Source organism: Pinus tabuliformis, chromosome 9 (assembly GCF_031772625.1).
Source record: "Pinus tabuliformis cultivar Carrire ecotype Pingquan chromosome 9, CPIR1, whole genome shotgun sequence".
Taxonomy (NCBI): Eukaryota; Viridiplantae; Streptophyta; class Pinopsida; order Pinales; family Pinaceae; genus Pinus; species Pinus tabuliformis.
The window spans coordinates 1,432,590,530-1,432,610,651 of NC_142307.1; the positions used below are offsets into that span (position 1 = coordinate 1,432,590,530).

Consider the following 20,122-nt stretch of genomic DNA (forward strand, 5'->3'; position numbering starts at 1 on the left):
TTCGCAGGAGAACCATTAAGACTGAAAGGACTGGAATTAAATTCCGCTGAGGATCGACTGCCGTCACCCTTAAGAAACCGTCTGCCAGGTACTGCGTGGCTCGTCCGGGCTGACACTTGCCCATGTGACGAGCCATTGGGCTGCTACCCGTAAGAGGCACCCGCATCCGGGAGGGAGAGGTCTTTTTGCACCAAAGAGATGCAGTCTGTTTTGAGTTGATCATCATCTGCCATATCCAGTGAGCCTGAGAAGTATGGTATTAGCTGAGAAACACCTTGGTTAGCCATTCTATCTGCTACCTGGTTTGCTGTTCGTCTTACATGCTGGAAGGTTATACTTTGGGGATTTTTAAGCTTTTCCTCCAGGGATTCCAATCTACTGAGCAGTCTCCAACTTGTTGCGATCTTGACTGCAGTAGCCCCAGCCTGTATTCTCTTAGCCGCTGCTATAAGGATGAGAGAATCTCCTTCGACCTCGAGAGGGAAGAAGTGCTTTTGTTCTGCTAGACAAATCCCTTCCCAGAGTCCTTCCAGTTCTGCTACATTGTTAGTGTCTTTGCCTATTGAACCATAGTAGATGTGCAGTAATGCTCCTGTGTGGCTTCTGAAGACTCCTCCAAATCCGGAAGGTCCAGGATTTCCTTTAGCCGCCCCATCAAAGTTCAGCTTGTATGAGTTGGTTGCTGGTGGGGACCAGGATGACGGGGAGGTGGAGCTGATTGGGGGACGGGTGATGACCTTGGCAAAGGCGAAAAGGTCTAGATTCCATGCTATCAATATATTACGCTCCTGCTGAGATTCTGGCATGTCTGTATCATACCAGGTTTTTATGGCTAAGGTTTCCTGTATGTTTTTTTTGAAGATGAGCCATAGAGCATCTATTGACCGATATGTCTTATTGAAGATTCTGTAATTTCGCTCCTTCCAGAGAATCCAGTACAAAAAGCCCGGTATGAGACTCCATAAAGAGTTGAGAAGCGGGCTTTTGAATGGGTTCTTGGTCCATTTCCTGATATTTTCCGTTATATCCTCCATCCTTGGTTCCCTTCTCATGTTGCATTTCTCAACTTTCTCCCAAAGTTGCTTCGCTAGCGGACATCCTTCCATTAAATGACTGATGGTCTCAGAGTTGAGATTGCAATTTGGGCATCTTGATGGCCCAATGAATCCCCGTTTTATCAAATTATCCCATGTAAGAATGCGTCTTTTACTTAATAGCCAAAGGAAAGTAGAGATTTTGGGCCATAGCCCAGGAAGCCAAACTTGTCCCCATATTTGATCTTTGTCCGCTTGGAGGTCTGAATAGCGCAGTTGATGGGCTTCTTTAGTGGTGAATGTGCCTTTGGGTGTGTGACCCCATCTGAGTTTGTCCTGCTGGTTGGAGTAACGAATTCTTCGGTATGTGAGTTCCTGATCAATATCAGAATACGTTTCTCCCTACCAATCCCTCTGCCAGATGCTCACTGGTTTCCATGTTTGGTAGTCATGATGCGTGGATTGTTTCCAGAATTGGTGAACATGTGTGAGGTTCGCTTGCTGCATATGTGTTTGCCAGAGAGGCTTTTGAAATAAATTTGCAAGTTTAGGGAGTTGCTGCCACGAATCCTCCCAAAACCTTGCTGTCGTGCCTGAGTGGATTTCCCAGAAGCTGTGTTCTTGAATGAAGTTGTTGTGCATCTTTGCAGTGTTCCAGATGGGTGATCCTTGGGTTTTGGAGCTGATTCTTATGAGATCACTCCATTGACTTCCCGGGGCATATTTTGCTTGCCATAATCTAGCCCATGGTGAGTGAGGTTTGGAGATCCAGTTCCACCACATTCATGCTCCCATTGTATTGTTGCTTTGAAGCAGATCCCGTAATCCTAGTCCTCCCTCTGATTTGATTTTGCAAACTTCTTTCCAATTAACAAGAGCCCATTTTCGATTCAGTCCAGTGGAGCCCCATAGGAAGTTGCGCTGAAGGTTGCGAATGGCTTTAAGGACCCATTTTGGTGCTGCCATGATGGAAAAGAGATACATCGGCATTGCTTGTAAGACCGATTTGATTAATACAAGTCTGCCTGCCATATTTAGAGCACGGAAAGTCCAAGATGAGAGCTTTGATTCTAGTTTATCAAGGAGAGACCTCCAAGAAGCATGTTTGATGGCCGAATCAGAAAGGGGAGCTCCAAGGTATTTGGATGGAAAGTGGGAGATGGTGAACCCCAAAATTCTGGCAATGTTCCTTTGCGTTGAGGGGGGGGGTATTGAAGAGGAAGAGTTGAGATTTCGAGGCGTTAATGGTAGTGCGAGAGGCATTAGAGAAGAGGGAAAGTAAAGATTTGAAAACAGAGGCTTCTCTCGAGGATTGATGTCCGAATAACATGGTATCATTTAGCCAATTGATTCGGGACTTTTGCCGCCAGAGAATTTCCTCTTGTTTTCGGCGCTCTTCAATTTGGTTCCAAAGTATCTGCTCCTGTTGAGTTTGTTCATCTGTTCTGCCTCCTAGAATGAAAGTTTGTTGAAGTACTTGCATTTGCTGCTCCAATCTTTGGCGATTTGCCTGTATATTACCCAAATGTGTGTGATTCCAAACTTTAAGAGCTTGTTTCAAGTTTTTCATCTTTTGTTGGAATTGATACATCTTGGCTCCCTCGAGCGGAATATAGGATGTCCATGCTTCGTTGACCACTGCCTTAAAATTGGTATTTGTGAGCGAGAAGGCTTCGAATCGAAAAGGTATATTGCAACAGTTACCTGGCCTGGACCATTGTAGCAAAATTGGCCAGTGATCTGATCCTCCTTGGGGAATAATGGAAGCATTGAAGTCCCCTCCCAGGTGGATTTCATTATCAGATATGAAAAATCTATCGAGCCTGGAGGCAATATGGTGAATACCTCGACACTTATTAGTCCAAGTGAAAATACCATTGGAGGTTGGAATATCCATAAGTTGATTGGTATGTATGAATTGTCTGAGGCCATTGCTGTCACTATCAAGCCTGATTCGGCCTCCTTGTTTCTCCTCCATGGATGTTATTATGTTGAAGTCACCACCGCCGATCCAGAGGGGAAATTGCCTATTTTCATTGAGGATGGAGATCGTTTCCAGAAGGTCCAATTTTTGCTGAATAGTCTGCGGAAAATATACATTAGAGAGATGCCCATGGATATTTGTGCCTGTAAGGTGGAAGGATGCTTGGATAAGATGAAGGGTGGCATGGAAGTCATATAATGAAATAATCTGCGGGTTCCACAGAATGGCCAGACCGCCTGAGGCTCCAGAGGCGTCTACTGCAATAGAGCTGCTTCCGGCTCAGATCTTGTTTCGTATTCTTTCAATAGCTTCGTTGCTGCTTTTAGTTTCTTGAAGAAAAACTATGGATGGTTTTTCTTGTTGAATCAGGTTTTTGATCATTCTATGTTTTGAGGGACTGTTGAGTCCTCTCACATTCCAGGAGATGAGCTTCATGTAAACTGAGGTTTAGGTTTATAGAACTTAGTCAACTTAGGGAATCGCCCCGATTCCATAAGTATTTCACCGACTATAATGGTCCGCTGAAGGTCTGTTTTTCTCGCCCTTTTCTTGGTTTCTTTGAGCACCTTTTTTCCGTCCCAGGGGCTGCCTCCTTGTATGCCAAGACTTTTATTATGCTGCACTTTGGTCAGGACTCCTTCAAGTTTGTCTATCTGCCAGGGGGGAATTGTATTGTATTCCTTTTGCTTGCATGCCGTTTCAAGTTTGAAGATGTCAAGACCATCTAGGTTGACATCCACCTGATCTTCCTCCATAACAATAGGAGAGCTCTGTTCTTCCTCATCTGCTTCTTCATGTAGACTGAGAGCTAGAGTTGCATCTAGTTCCATATCCGAGTCTTGTTGTTTATCATCCAATATAGATTTCCCCTGTGAGGAGGTTAAGGGACCAAGATCTGAAACCAATTTTGCATTTTCCAAAGAAGGGTTAGGGGTGAGGTGAGAAGAGGCGGGATCTGAAGACTGCATGGGGCCTGAGGGGATGTGGGAGGATGAAGGCATAAGAGGCTTCTTTAGGGGGTCAGAGCTGCGTTGGTCTTGCATAACTTGCGAAGCGAGAACCGAAAATCGGTTCTGGGAGTCGGCTTTGAAGGCATTGTCCGAGACTACCTGGCTTTTCTTGGCATGCCTGCGATGGTTGGGAACTTTGGTATAACCTTCTGAGTCTTTGTCAGAGACATCAGATGTGGCTTTGGACTGCGAATTTAATGGACAGTCTCGGAAGAGGTGTCCATGCTCATGACATTTGCGACAGCGGAAGGGGATATGCTCATAATCTAAAGGCTGTATCCATTCAAAGTCATCGTGAAAGAGACTTACCGAATCAGCTAAAGCTTTGGTTATGTGCATCTGGACACAGATCCTGGCATACGAAGTGTATTTGCGGGTTCTTGTTTCAGTCGCAACTTTGATGAAGGTTCCAAGTTTGTTGCCAATATCTGCCAGCGTTTCTTCTTTCCAATATTCCACTGGGAGGGAATACATTCTTATCCAGACCGGAGCCCAGCTGAAATCCTCTTTATCAGGGTTAAATCTTGGTTTCCATTCTGTGAGATAGAGACCTGAAGAGTTGAAGAAGTATGGGCCGCCTTCGAATATCCGCGCTTTGTCCTCCACACAATGAAAGATGGCTGTGAAGAAGCCTTTTGGTCCAAGCTGCAGGGTGACTTGTCCTTTGGGCTTCCATTTTGAAGCTATCCATCCTTGTAAGGCCTTTTCAGTAGGCCAGAATCCCAGAAACTTCCCTATTAGTGCATGATCCTGCATGAATTGGATCTCACCGTTGATGCGGTGGCTTGGCAGATCGACCTTGATACACTCTGCAGCCTTCGGGATACAGGTGGCCGAGGTCGCCTTTGGCTGTGACAACGCAGCGTTGTGGTGCACCTCCTTTTCTGTGTTTTCCTTTTCATTCTGTGCTGTGGGTACCTCTTCTTCATTCGTCCTGTGTCCTTCCTGCCCAGCTTTAGGGACTGCGCCAGAAGGGTTCAGAGGTCTTTTATGCTGTTCCTTGTCAGAGATTGGAGTAACCAATGGAGGGGAGGCGGAGCTCTCCCCTCCTGCAGACTTTGCCATTGCAGGCTTCCAGCAGGAGTCCGACGGCGGCTAGGGCGTAAGCCTTCAGAGGCGACTAGTGGTTAGGGTTCTGAAACGATTTGCAGTCGGTATGCGATTTGCAGTCAGTCATCGTGTGATAACCTTCACTTGAATACAAAATCCTATTTTAGTACAAATATTATAAGTTTACATAATATTTATTTTTTATAAATTAATATATCAAAATGAGTAAACTGAATATAATAGAGTAATGTAGTAAAAGTAAAATAATGTGGTAAAGAGTTTATATTTTATATCAATAATATTAATGAATTAATCATTATCATTTTGAATACAAACATAATAATCATTGATTCAAAACCCAATTATGAGCATAGATGCATGGTTCATCGCTACATATGACTCATTGTTCAATTCAATCTACTTTATTTTTCAGTAAAATGAAAAAACACAGACAAACTAAACTAAAAAAACCTTTCTACAAATATACCTGAAACTAAACCCTAAATTCTATTCCAAATATGCCCAAAAATCTAAGAGAATGAAAAAAGAGAGTAAAAAACATGGTAAAAAAGTAAAATAATATGGTAAAGAGTTCATATTTTAAATTTGAATAGCTTTATTAATCTTTATAAAACGATTTAAAAACATTAATAGCCTAAAAAAAAGTAATATTATAAAATATTATTTACATTAATATTATAAAAAATATTTTTCTCTTAAACTTTATGTTTAAATTTATAATTTTTTTTGTAGGTTACAGTTTACCCAACATAATTGACTCAATTATAAAAGCATACAAAAATATAAAAATGTGTAACCTTAATTTTATTTAGGTATTGTTAACATTCTTCATATATTAGTAACACCATAGGTTATCACTTTCAATGTGAACATAGTAATCATTTATTCAAATCTTGATTATGAGCCTAGATGCATGGTCCAAAAAAATCAAATATCCATTACTTACGATGAAGTGTAATTTAGTTGGTGATCACAGTGAAAATGAAGCATTGTGGAAATAAAGATATCAAAGGTTCAATTCCCTCGAGCTTAACTTGGTCTACCGAAAAGAGGATAAGTAGTAGGACTTAGAGGCTATAGGTCGTAGGACTCAGAGGCTATATTGGTAGCAGCCAAAACCCACTCCTCGTCATAGAATTACAAGACTAACCCAATTACCAATTTTTGTGGATTTAAAAAACAATATATTAATAAAATTTGACTATAAAATCTATATGTTTAACTTCAATTCAATTTGAATCAATAATCTTTAAAAAAAAGATATTCCTTTATAATTTTAAATTAATTCATTGATGGTAATGTGTAATATGAGACACTTTATTTATGCGCAAATGCCCCCATTTATCATAGTATATAAAAATTATGCCCCCATTTATCATAGTATATAAAAATTATCTAATTTTATTTTATTTGAATTTAATTAATAATATTAAAAAACGCATTTTTAATTATTACACTTATTATTATAATGTCGGAAGACATCCATTAACTTTAAAAAAAAACAAAAGTATTTTAAACATTAAAAATACCCACCTCACTTTCAAGTAACTAAAATATCAGAAGCACATCGTTATCTCCATCTCTGGTTGATTATGTAGGAAACCACTGTAGCCCAATCCAAATGATATCATGGTGATTATGTAAAAGATCACTATAGCCCAAGCTTAGCTATCCTTAGTGTTGATTTCACCCTAATCATTCGAAAGGGAAACATGACCCCATAAAGGCTCTAATTGATATGGACCCTATCCTAGGGGTTATCAATATTAGGGTACACGTTGAGTTCCTGGAAGGCCTTCATTAGGACGTGGCTCAGCATGCACCAACGTTGGTGTCAGTGTTGAACAAGAAAAGAAAGGCAAAAAGGAGGCGAGATTTTCATGGTGAAACATCATTTTCATTCTTTACAGCTCGAGTATTTATTGCAACATGTAATGATAGCAAACCATAATGTCAACAAAATTTGTGTGTGTTTTTTCCATGCCTAAAATGCTCACTACCTACAACCACAATCAAATCACAGTGTGAGGTTGACTTAAGTGATTTGAAATAAGTGTTGACTTAAGTGCTTTGAAACAAGAACCAACCGTAACCCCAAATGAATGGGATATATTTTTCCCACGACAAAAACATTAAATTAAGTATTATTTAATTGAAAAATATCTTAAGTATTATTTAATTGAAAAATATCTTAAGAATTATTTGAGAAGAGGTTTTCATTTTTATAATGTGACCACAAGGCTTCGGTAGCCAATGATATAAAAAATATATAATCTTAGCTTGACTTTAGATAGTAAGTTTATTAAAAGTCTACATATTATTATAAAATCCATTATTGAAATCAACGTTTGCAAAATAAGATATTCATCATTTGATCATGGCGGTATTGGTATTTCTATAATGCTATAATGACATTTTTTATTTGATTATATTTAGTAATAATATAGATATAATATTTGTTATATTGTAGTTTTAAGGGTTAATTTAATTGGTTTAGTTTTTGTGGCTAAAGCATTTTTGTTAATGAGAAGTTATAAGGTCAATTTTCCTCGAGGTTATCAAGTTTAAGCTCTGCTAATAAACTAACAGGATGTGATCCCTTTAGGTGAATCTACCCATATATATATATATATATATGATTGGGTTCATTATGACAATTACTATTAAATAAGGTTTATTAAGTGATAATCATGCAACGAATATGATCTAGATTGTATAGAAACTGAAATGAAGGCCATAATATGAATGGAAACATGCACAATGAAAAATTGGAGAGACCATAGTAATATAACGAAAACGAAATTCTATCAATCAATGAAATAGGAAAAGTGAAGAATTATTACACTAGCGAATATGAAATAATGCATAAATTCAACAATTATAACACCAACTCAAACATTTTCATTAATAAGACCGATATTTATGCATGTCCATAAGCAAATGTTTGAATCAATAGTTACCTAAAATATCTCGAAACTTCTCCACAAATCTCTTAACAATAATCCTATATCTCAAATTAAACCTTTGAGACATAACAAAACTTAAAAATAATTAATTCTAGAATAAGGCAAAGGATCATTATTCTAAAAGTTCTTCCCTATAATGATCATTTGGAATATTTCCATGTTTTTGAATTTGCAGAAATTTTCCTTTGGTAGTGCTTTGATAAAGATATCTACAACTTGATCTTATGTTTTTCAATACATAATCTTGATCACACCTTATCTTGATATCATATCAATCTTAAAAAATATTGTTTCTCCCTTCAGCTGATAAAAAAATCACCAATATTAGGAAATTGATATTTGTTCTTGATGTTCACCTTGTTCAACTACCTGTAATCAATGCACAATATGAGAGTATCATTCTTCTTCTTTACATACAACATTGGTGCACCCCAACATGAGACACTTGTCCTTATGTATCCCTTATCAAGCATCTCTTTAAGATGCAACTTCAATTCCACCAAATCCGAATTTCTCATCATGTATGGTGCCTTAGATGTTGGTGTTGCTCCTGGTACGAACTCAATAGAGAAATCCACCTCTCTATGAGGGCGCACCTCTAGAATCTATGTAGTAAAATCATCCTAAAACTGTTGCAAGATAGGATACTTCCTCAAGACCTCATCATCCTCAATATCCTTCCCTTTTTCACTGGAAACATGAACTGCAAACAATACACACCCTTTCCTACAACTATGGTTAGCTTGCAGAGTTGTAACCATCCTCACTGATGTAGGCTTCTTCTTTCCCTGCAAGATTCTACTTTCTTCCTCATCATCGAGGCACTTAATGGCCTTCCCATAGAAATCTACCTTGGTCTTATGAGTAAATAGCCAGTCCATGCCAAAAAGAGTGCTATATGAACCGAAAGGAAGCACATTTAGGTGTGTTGTTGTAGGCATTCCATTAAGCTCAAATGCATAAGATCTCACCTAGTGGTGAACTCTTCTCTTGGTCCCTGTAGCCAACTGCACCAACCAATATTCTGCATGCACTTCTTTATTCAAATGACACTTATCCACTAGGTCAGGACTAACATATCTACAATTTGATCCAAGATCAATCAAAATGGAAACAACTTGATCATGAAGCTTAGCTTCCATCTCAATATAGATGTTTCATGGTTTCCTACCTGATATCAAGTGTTGCATAGATCCGTGGAATGCTCTAACCCACATCCCCTACTATCCACACCTCCTGAGCAATGTAGATATGTGGCCTACCACCCTTGTACAATGGAAAATCCTTCTTACAATGGTATTTACCACAAATCCAACACTTCATGGTTCCCTGCCATTGCCTTTATTTTTCTACTCTCTGGGCTGAGACCCATGTCCTTTCTCAACTCCATTAAACTTCTTATGAGGGGCTACATTTTCCTTCTCACCTACATCTTTAGATATTCCTCGCTTCTTGGGCCATTTTCTTTTAGTCTTATCATTACCTTTCTAGTCACATTTAAACTCGGGCTTATTCTTTGACTACTCATAACTATGTATTGACTTCCTGATGGCTTCCTCCATTGACATAGACTCATCAAAATATATCTAATCTTTTAATGATAATGGAAATCCACTGATGAATCCTTGTATATTTTCTTTCTCATCCTTGATTTAGGTCATATACCTCAACAATTCTAGAAATTTGGTTGTGTACTCTTCATTTGTCATCGAACCCATCTTGAGCTCATAAAACTCCTTGGCCTTTCCATCATAATATCTCTCATAAATGTAAAAATTCTTGAAGAGTCTTTCAAACTCATCCCAAGTCAGCGTCTCTTTTCTGATTCTTTTGGAATTCTTAATGTATTCCTGCTAGATATCTATTTTTCCCTTGAGATTGAAGATGGCTATCTTAGCTTTCATGTTCTTTGAGTAATCATACAATATGAAAAATTTTATTGTCCCAAGTAGTAATTCTTTTGCATCTTCTGATTTCTTCATTTCCCCATTAAAAGTAGGAGGCTTTGATTTCTTAAATTCCTTTAGAAAATACTCTCTCCTCCTATAATGCTAGCAGTTATGGTGATGATATCTCTTGGAGAAGAGCTAGAATAAAACTCATGCATAGTAGTCCTCTTCTAAGGTGTATCCAAGAGTCTTCCACTCTTCACTGTAACATAATTGTCCATGATTTACCTTCTCTGAGACCTAATTCCATCTGCCCCATTAGTATTCTCCTCTTGCCTGTCTCCATAATTGATCCCCATATGTCCCTACTTCTGTAAGTTTAAAAGGCTCTGAAGAATCACTGCATTGAATTCAACTTGCTTTTCATGAGCCTTTGCAATGATTTCTTATGCATCAATCAACCTATTATTATTTTCCCTACAAATTCTAATCTCTGCCCTCAAACTCCTCAATGCATCATCCATATCAGGAGAATATTCTTCTCCTTGTTGCTCAAATGACTTTTCCCACTCCACTTATTTTACTTCGGGCCTGTACGGGGAGTCATGTGAACTATAATCGACCATCCTAGATTTCATCTTTTGGCCTTCTATATCCTACAAGCATACCATGTTAGATAAACCAAATGGAAGACATAATCAGGATTAAACATCAGTGTAGCTCAAGGGAGGATATTACATCTACACAAGTCGGTCCAAATTAGCAGAATCTATAATAATAGTAATAACATATCAACATCATGCGTGAATCAAGATTACAATACAAAATTGAAACAATAAGAACATGCATGATAACCATAACCACTTGCATTCACCTTAAGGTCCAATACTGTAAACATCGCTTTCATACCACTTTATAAAACTGGTACCAGAGAAAGGTTTATAGGGAACAAAATTTCTCTGATACCACCCTTTAACACCCCACCCTACATTTAGCCACTTTCATAAGCTCTCCAGGGTAAACATGAGCTGAGAGTTACTATTCATGACTCGAAATCCAAGTTTTAGTTATGGAAGTGGGGCCTACTAACTTTAATATTTATTGCAACCTTTAGGAATACCAGATCACCCAGATGTCAAATAAAATTTACTGATCAACTTTTCTTGTACTGGAACTACCTTTTTGACTCACCACATAACGTAGTCTCATGTATGCCAAGTTGTCCATTCGGCCAAAAGGCTCTGTTTGTACGCATAGGTCATCCTTTGTGCGGCTATAACCAAAACTTCTCAGTTAAGAGATCGTGTCAAGAATCCCTGTTTTGGATTTCCAAGGCTAGATCCTGAACAACTGCCTAGAACTACTGATAATCTTTTATAACACTATCATTAACCTATAGGAGTCTTCATTTTCTGTTCTTGACCTTATTCCTACTTAGCATTATCAAATACATGAAAATCATTTAGACAAACAGTTGGTAGACAAGGTACCTGTAAGTCATGAATGCATGAATCCATTAAGTTCATAAGTGTTAGGTCCCTATAAGACTGATTAATTCGAAAAGTGTGGATCAAATATTCTCTATGTGATTTTCTCCAAAAATTTTCATGAATTAACCAATAATAATAATATTAAATATTTAAATAATTTATTATAATACTAAAGTATTTATAATTAAAGCTTCTAATTCTACAAAATCGTAATAAAATTGATAAATAATAATAATACCAAATATTTAAATTATTTATTATAATACTAAACAATTTATAATTAAACATAAATGTTTCAATGTGATGACTAATAATAATAATATCAAATATTTAAATGGTTTATTATAATACTAAACTATTTATAATTAAAGCTTCAAGTTCTACTAGATGATAAGATTGATAAATAATAATAATATGAACATTTAAATTCTTTATTATAATACTAAACTATTTATAATTAAATAGATGTTAATATGAATAAATATTTTAGCGTAATTATGAATTATTTTTAAATAGTTGATTTATTTATTGTAATATCAATTTTTTTGGATTTGGATTTGAATTTTTTTAAGTTATATAATATTTTATATCATAGAAATCGTCAAAGTTGTTTATTGTAATATTTATAATTAAAATACTTTATTGTTATATAGTATATTTTATTAAATTATTAAAAAAAATTAAATAGTATTAATTTATTTGTTATTTTCTTAAAGTTTGATAGATCTTATTAGTTTTACGGGAAGTTAATCATCATCATTAAAATATAATAATATAAAAGATCAATATTTTTTATGGTGAAAATTTATTTATAATTTAGAAAACAAATATGGTAAATTTCTTTTAAATAAAAAATAAAATTTATGGCATTCTTTAAAATAATTTAAATTGCATAGCTTATAGGGTGTAGAACAATTGGTGAATGAGTAAATTGATAAGACATTCTTTGGATAATAGATGTTGGTTTGAAACCTTGTGGGCAGTATCATGGCCTAGCATTTAAGTAAAATAAAAAATTACATAAATATTTTTTTGAAATAACTACTTCCCGTATTTTTTTGTTGTTGTATGAAATGGTATCCACATTATATTAACAGTGTAAAGTACAGAGCACACATTTTGGAGATCGAGGGGGATCTGGCCCATCACCCATCAGAATGCTCTACCCCTGAAGGGGGAAACCAACGTCAGTGACAAAAGGATTCCTCTGCTCATGAGAGGGGAAACCAGAGAAAATAATATGAAAAACTAGTTTGAGACTATTACATATCATGTAAAGAGACATAAATTTTGCAGTTGTAGACTATGTGACTCTAGGCCACAAGTTGATCACCCTTGGTGAAGGTGACGAAGTGCCAAAATAAACAAAACTAATGAAAAACATGAGAAACATGAGCCACTTAACGAGAACTTGTAGAGGAGTCAACCTTCTAGAGAAAAACCTGAGTCGCGCTGGAGGACCTAGTTGTGATGCCTACTTCTTCTAGCTTCTCCTCTATAATGAAGCACCCATAGGGACTTGCGTGAGGAGGAGAGGTTGTGAGAGTTGGAGCCTGTGTAGTTGCTAGCAATGGAGCTGGTTCTAGACATCTGTGAATTAGAGAGGGATGACTTGCAGGAGCCATGAAAATGAGGGGGGAGGTTGAGCCTAGGGACGGGGAATTGGAATTCAAGGGGGGCGAGGAGGTGGGAGAGGGGATGTTGGGAGGGATGTTGATTTCAAGGTCACACGAGAGATGTCTGAGAGAAGTGGAGGTATGGTTGTGGTAGGCAAAGAGATCGACAATCCATTAGGTAGCACAAGATTTGTCCTTCTCACGGTCCTTGAGCTGCTAGGCTAGCAAGTTGCGAAGATCTCAAAGCATGTTCCTTCCATCGATTGTCTCTTCCGCTTCAAGCTTGAGAACCTAACAATGAATATGAGGTGGGATGGCATTTTCAAATAATGCCAATTCCACGTTGTCATCGAAGTTGGTTAGGAGACATCCTCTTCCCCTTCCTCAGCTAGATCGATTCCCTCTTCCCCTCTCATAGCTCATGGTGGAGAAGCGGGATGCAAAGACGGTGAATATGGTGTAGAGGAGACAAAGGGAACTGAAGCAGAGCTATTGAGTGGGATAGATAAGAATTTGAGCAGAAAAGCTGGAGGGAAGTGGTGAATGGTGTCCATGGAGCGGAGTAATAAACACAGAGAGGAGGTAGGTGAGACATTAAGCAGGGTGTGCAAGATTAGGCTGCAAAGATTTGAGTTGACATATGTAAAACTCATGGTGGCCAACGATGTTACGAGGGAGATGATGGTCACAGGCATCATCGATCCTCAGTGGAACCTATGGTGGAGGATGGTCAAGCAATCAGATCCGGGGCATTACTTTCCTTATCTTATTTTATAAGAAAACTAAAAAATAATTATCCTTTAATATTAATTGTCCCATAACTCATTCATTACATACAAAAGGAATTCCTTTACAATTTTCACACGCACACACATAGAGAGAGATGACACTATAATATGGATGATTTATTTGTTGGAAGAGATTATTTTTATTAAATTTTAATTAGATTCAATATGTTTAAAATTAAATTAGTAATGTGGATAATTATTACTATTATTCATTATTATTGAAGTAAAGCCACACAATATGGAATTTTCCTTACATCCTAGGAAAATGAACCCTTATCTAAGGGATGACAATTTTCCTTACATCCTAAGGGATGACAGGTGCTCATTCACCTCGATGAAAAAAATTAACTTTTATCTTTCTAGGGATTTGGATATGTCACAAATAACTACGTTGAATCATATGTCATCCTATAAGGGTTGCTTCAAGCCTTTGCTCTCAACCTTCACAACCTCATTATAGTGGGGGCTTCACAATTAATAGTTAACCATCTTTTTTTTGGAACCTCCTCGATGGATATCAAAGGCATACATATTTTTAAAATAATATATTGTCTCACCAAAATAATGGAAATTCATTCAATATATCTTGTTCTAAGGCACAATAATAAAGTAGTTGCACTACTAACAAATAAGGTTCATTTATTGAACATGGCCAAATTAGTGTAATGGGAGGAAGGCTTATCTCATTATCCCTTAATTAACCAGGAGTTAATCATGAAGTGGAGTCTCAACTTGGCATTAGCGACATTGAGCCACATTGGATTTTCATTTACAAGGGTTATTAATCAAGGCATAATTCATTTCAAAGTGAACCTATGGAGGGAGGTCAACATAATGGTTGGCAATGTCATATTGATGAGTTTATTCTGGCCCTATGTGGATTTTATGGCTACTCACATAGAAGATGAAGAGGGTGATGGTTGGCATAAAATATTGGAGCACCTGTGGCAAGGCAACACTTTGTCCTTTCCCACAATGGAGCCAAAAGAACAATGTATGGATGATGATTATGAGTTTAATGCAAGTTGTCAAGCTTTTGTGGGAAGTTGACATCCTGCACTAGAAGTTATTCATAGCAATCGATAGATATTTAGAGGTGTATTATGTAATAGTGGTAAGGAGTGGACATGGATTTCAGAACTGGAAGTTGATTGAGGTACGAAAAATATTCTCACACCATAACAAGGTTGGACTTTCTTTGTTCCTCCATATCGGGTAGTTAAAATTGGAAGTTTAATTCTGTATGTGGGAAATTGTTCAACTTTTAATGTGGATTGCTGGTTGTCACAAATATTCACCACCCTAATGATCTCATAGAAGAGGAAAGTTTGTGCAGTGGAATAGGATCAATATGGAAGTAGGAAGTAGACAAGAGAAATAGGAACCTTGAATTTGTTGAGAAAGTGGGTCATGTCTAGTTTGTTTCCCCACTATAACTAAACAAATTTTAATGTGGATTGTTGGTTGTTTCGAATATTCACCACCCTAATGATCTCATAGAAGAGGAAAGTGTGTGCAGTGGAATAGGATCAATATGGAAGTAGGAAGTAGACAAGAGAAATAAGAACCTTGAATTTGTTGAGAAAGTGGGTCATGTCTAGTTTGTTTCCCCACTATAACTAAACATGGAGATGGATTGGAGATTGTGGCAATTTGATAAAATGTTTAGGCATATTCACAAAGATAATATGGAACTTGACCTCCAACCCTTGCAAGAGCAAGTGTTGTAAATAAAAATTAGACCTAACCATTTGGCATAAGTTTGACAACCATTATGGAAATGCTTATACAGTAGCGATCTCAATTATAAAGGGTAGAGGATGAAATTGATCACCTGCTTCATCAACTAGAAGAAATCCAACAATGGAAAGAAATTGGTGGCCATTCTTCTCAGCTTCTCCTAATTTAGTTTCATTTAATCCTAGGCACATTCCTAATTTGAATGTTGTGGCTCCTTCTTTGGAGTCTATTTTCTAGGAAATTTCTCATACTTAGTTTATTACGTCATGTTTTGTAACTTTTGTTTGATCTTAAGGCACTTTTGAAGGATCTATAAATATAAGATAACATAAGTATTTTTATAATAAGATAATATAAGTATTTTTATATTCTATGTTAGATATCAGGTGGGAGAACATGAATGAATTCATATTCCTACATGCTTCATTATATAAAATTATTTGTTAAAAAAGCACTCTTAACTTGAAGGAAAAAAAAAAAAAAATGTTTTAAATCATATTTCAAAAAGTAAATAAATTTCATATCTATATATATAAAAATGAGTTGTCTTTAGTGAGTCTTTTTAGAAACTTTTCTGGTAGGTTTTTCCCATCTAAAAACAACTCTTATATAAAATATTTTTTATTAATTACTTTTATATATATATATATATATATAATGATAATTTAATAATTGATATTTATTTAAAAAAAATTATATGGTTCACAAATTCAGAAATGGGTAATTTACATATGCAAATACTGACCTGGGGCGACAACTCTGGCACAACTTTTCAGAGAGCATTTGAGAAGGCAATGAAGCATCTGTGCACACATTTCCCAAAAATGGTCAAAATGGGTTGTCTGAGACCATGATGAAATGAGATAGATCTCCATCGTTACTATTGTTTCATGTTTTTTTTTTTAAATGTGTATATGGTTAACTTATATATTAGTTCTTTTCATCATCATTAATAGCACTAATTATCTTAAATAAAAATATAATTTAATTAATTTTTATGATTTTTTAAATTGTAACCAATTAAAACCTACGATAAAATATTTAATAGTTATTATGGATTGATATTTTAGATATTTATCATTATTATAAAAAGACTAATTTAATAATAATTAAATACATAAATGTATATTTCGAAATTAAAATATTAAAAATAATCTTTATCATACCATCAAAATTGAAAATTCTCCAATTAGAGTGAAAATTAAAAATATTTTCATTACCACTCTGAACGTTCAAATTATAAAATCATTACAATTTACCAATCTAATGTATTTGCACGGATCTCTAGCTGTAATTGCCTTTTAACGTTTTGTTGCAGCAAGCACACTTCCGTGGTTGCGCTATTAATTTCAATAAAAACAAAATAATCATTGTCATACTCCTATTAATAAATCTTCTCCCCTATTACGTCGAATCGTGAGGTTTTGGAATTTGCTTTTACTATAAAATCCCACTTCCACTCACCCATTACAGTGTATGGCCCTTGAACGTGTCCGTAGATTCCTAAATTTGTGGTCTCGTGTTTTCTAATTATTATATATTTTAGTTGTTTTTTTTTCTAATTTGCTTCCCAATGTTTAAGTAAATTGTTTTTTTTTTTTATTTAAATATGTTTTTAATGGTATACCTGGATTTAGTAAACTAAAGTACCAATTTATTAAAATTTATTTTGGTAAGCTGAACAAGTATTCCATAGCATTAGAAGTTTGGCCTAAATTTACAAGTAACGTTACTAATATAATATATTAAAATTTAATATGTATTGAAAATAAAAATAAAATAACTTATTTATTTTTATCCAGAACTTGTTTATCAAATTCCATCTTACAATGAAATATGTGAAAATTGAATTTTGAAACAAAAAAATCAAAATATTAATCCATTAACAATTTGCTAATAAAAAAATTTGCGAACCACAAAATATGAGGAATTACCACACAAAAAAAGGCTATTATTACTTCATTATTATGTGATTTCATAGAACACTATATTATAGTCAACTTTGAAAATTTATAAAATGGAACTATTTTTTACATCACAGTAATTTATTGAATCTTATCATTAAAACATCAGGATAAACTTTAAGAAAGTAGACTTTTTTGCAATTGTTAAATTTTAAGATTTGCAACAGACGCTGCCAAGGAATGATTGATAACTAAGGAATGATTGATAACTCTATGTCACTTTACAGAGCCCATGATGTCCAGCCCTCTCACTTGACATGTATCACTTGGAAAATAAACAAATGATACATTCTCTGCTCAAAATAAATTCCAAAAACTTCAAAATCTATTATAGTAAAGCTCCCAAAAAAACACTCCAAAATACCTTTTAAAACTTTTACGAATTTTGAAACCTTTCCTATTATAGTGAAGCTCTCAAAAACACTCCAAAATACCTTTTAAAACTCTTACAAATTTTGAAACCTTTCCTATAATATTACCATTATAATTTTTTACATAAAATATAAAATAAATATCTTAATTTATTTACAACTCAAACTTTCTGATTTCAACCCATCCCTAATTTAGCAAATTCGACCTAAAAATACCTGGTACGGTAGAATACGGCTATATATAAATATGTATGCTGGGGTCTCATCATAGGGACGAAGTTCACAAAATAATCATGGACCAGTTCGACTTTTTGCAAGGATGTGTGGACTTATCTAGTGGGATACACGCATTCATTGCATTAAAAATGGCTGTGTATATCGTTTCATATACACAATTAATATATGCATGTCAATGCAGTTAAAGATGGGCATATATACCAGGCTAAAGGCGGGCATATATACCATGTGAGAGGCACACGGGCATATATGCCAGTGCATATATATATGCCTGTCATTAAACAGATCAGCCATGCACGTAATGGGTTCACAGTAGCATGGGCGTTAGTTTAGGGACTTGGATTTAAATGCAATACAGTCATTCAAAATAGAAGGTCTCAGTTAATTACGAACTAGGACAGTAACATGCAGTGTCTGCTAACTTTGTGAAACAGTCAGAAAATTTTCATTTATAAGATAGATTTTGTTTCAGGCGATTTCGCTTGTAGGATGGAAGATTCGCGTGAGGAGGAAGGAAGAACAGAGGTCAATATCAATATCAATGGCGTCAGAAAGGGGAAGAGGCACTGGTTGCTGGTGGGCATAAGCGTTATAGCTCTTGTGGTGGGGCAATCTGCCTCGACGCTTTTGAGCAGGTTTTACTTCACAGAGGGCGGACATAGCCGTTGGCTCAGGTCGTTGTTGCTGTCCATTGGATGGCCGGTGCTTCTTCTGCCAATATTGCTGAACCCCCAAAGAAAATCATCGTTGCAGACATTTATTAGCCCCAAATATGTTGTGGCCTGTGGAACTCTGGGTGCAATATCAGCCGGAAACGCCATGCTTTACTCCTTTGGGATTTCTTTTCTTCCCGTCTCCACTTTTTCTCTTCTCTGCGCCACAGTGTTGGCTTTCAATGCCCTGTTCTCTTTCATTTTACTGAAGCACAGGATAAGCCCCTGTGTTTTCAATTCGATTGTGCTGCTTACCTTCAGCGCTGTTCTTCTTGGAATCCAATCCAAGAGCGAAAGACCAGTGGGAGTAAACAGACATCAATTCATTCTGGGATTTGTGTGCACTCTTCTTGCCTCTGCCTTCTATGGACTGCTGCTCACCCTGCTGCAGCTCCTGTTCCGAAGGGTTGCAGGGAGGGAAAATTTTAGCGTGGTTCTGATATCGCAGGCACTGGTTTACATGGTTGCAGCGTTGATTTGTACTGTGGGGCTGTTGAGCAGCGGAGATTTCCGACACCTGGTGTACGAGTCCCAGCGTTTCAGGTCAGGGAAAATGACGTACTGCATGACTCTGGTGTGGTGCGCTGTAGCAGCGCAAACATTTTCCATGGGGATGTTTGGCCTCATTTTCTTGGTTTCTTCATTGTTTTCTAATGCGGTGAGTGCCGTGACGCTGCCTGTTGTTCCCATTCTCGCCGCGTTTTTGTTCGAAGAGAAACTGGACGCGGTGAAGATAGTGGCCATGCTCTTGGGGCTCTGGGGATTTATTTCCTATGTTTTTGGTGGATACAAGGACTCCAAGGGCGCCGCTTCTGGTTAGAAACTGCAGTAGCTTTTGTTTTGTGTTTTTTTTCCTAAAATAAAATAATGTTGTTGACAATTTCTCTTAAGTAGACATCATAGTTGTTCTCATTCAAAACCAACATAGTGTTATTACTATTGCTTTTTTCAAATGAATTGGAAGAAATGAGTTAATATAAGGATACTCGCAAATCCTCTAGTAGCTGCTGCTCGAGGGCATCTAGCCCATCAGCCATTCTTTCTTGCTTGAACCAATCTTCCATGATCTTCTCCAAAGCATTCATGGAACTTTTGAAACTTGATTCAATTTTGCACACAACAACACTTGGTTGGTCTCGACCTTGTCTAAACACTGCTCCAAAGTTTCCATAACCAAGTAGTCACTTCAATCTCCTTCATCTCAAGTATCAATAGCTAGAACAATATCACTACGAAGCCCCCAAAGAAA

The 20,122-nt window shown here is 36.4% G+C and overlaps 1 pseudogene; it reads left to right on the forward strand.

The window, feature by feature from the left end:
• The first annotated feature begins 18,649 nt into the window (after positions 1-18,649).
• LOC149153938 (putative purine permease 11 pseudogene) lies at positions 18,650-19,693 on the forward strand (annotated as a pseudogene).
• Positions 19,694-20,122: the final 429 nt, after the last annotated feature.